Raw genomic sequence first — 261 nt, 5'->3', positions numbered from 1 at the left:
CAGCACACAGTATTGCTACTGTGCCAAGTGGGAACTTTATTCTTTGTTGTGGTTGGCGTTTTTTTTTTTCCTCGATATTTTTCCCAAATCGGTTAAGGAGGTGGCTTTGAAGATGGGCCAGATTTGGATAATTCTTTTTTTTTTTTCCCAGCAAAATCTGCAACATTTTAATAGCGTTTTGCTCAGACATCAGCTCTGTGAGTTTGTACAGCTCAGAGCCACGGAGACACCAGCAGCAGTAACCTGGGAACGGAAAGACTT

The sequence above is a fragment of the Malurus melanocephalus genome, unplaced genomic scaffold (assembly GCF_030028575.1).
Source record: "Malurus melanocephalus ecotype Western Australia unplaced genomic scaffold, MMel_1.1 scaffold_377, whole genome shotgun sequence".
NCBI lineage: Eukaryota > Metazoa > Chordata > Aves > Passeriformes > Maluridae > Malurus > Malurus melanocephalus.
This window is presented reverse-complemented; position numbering follows the sequence as displayed.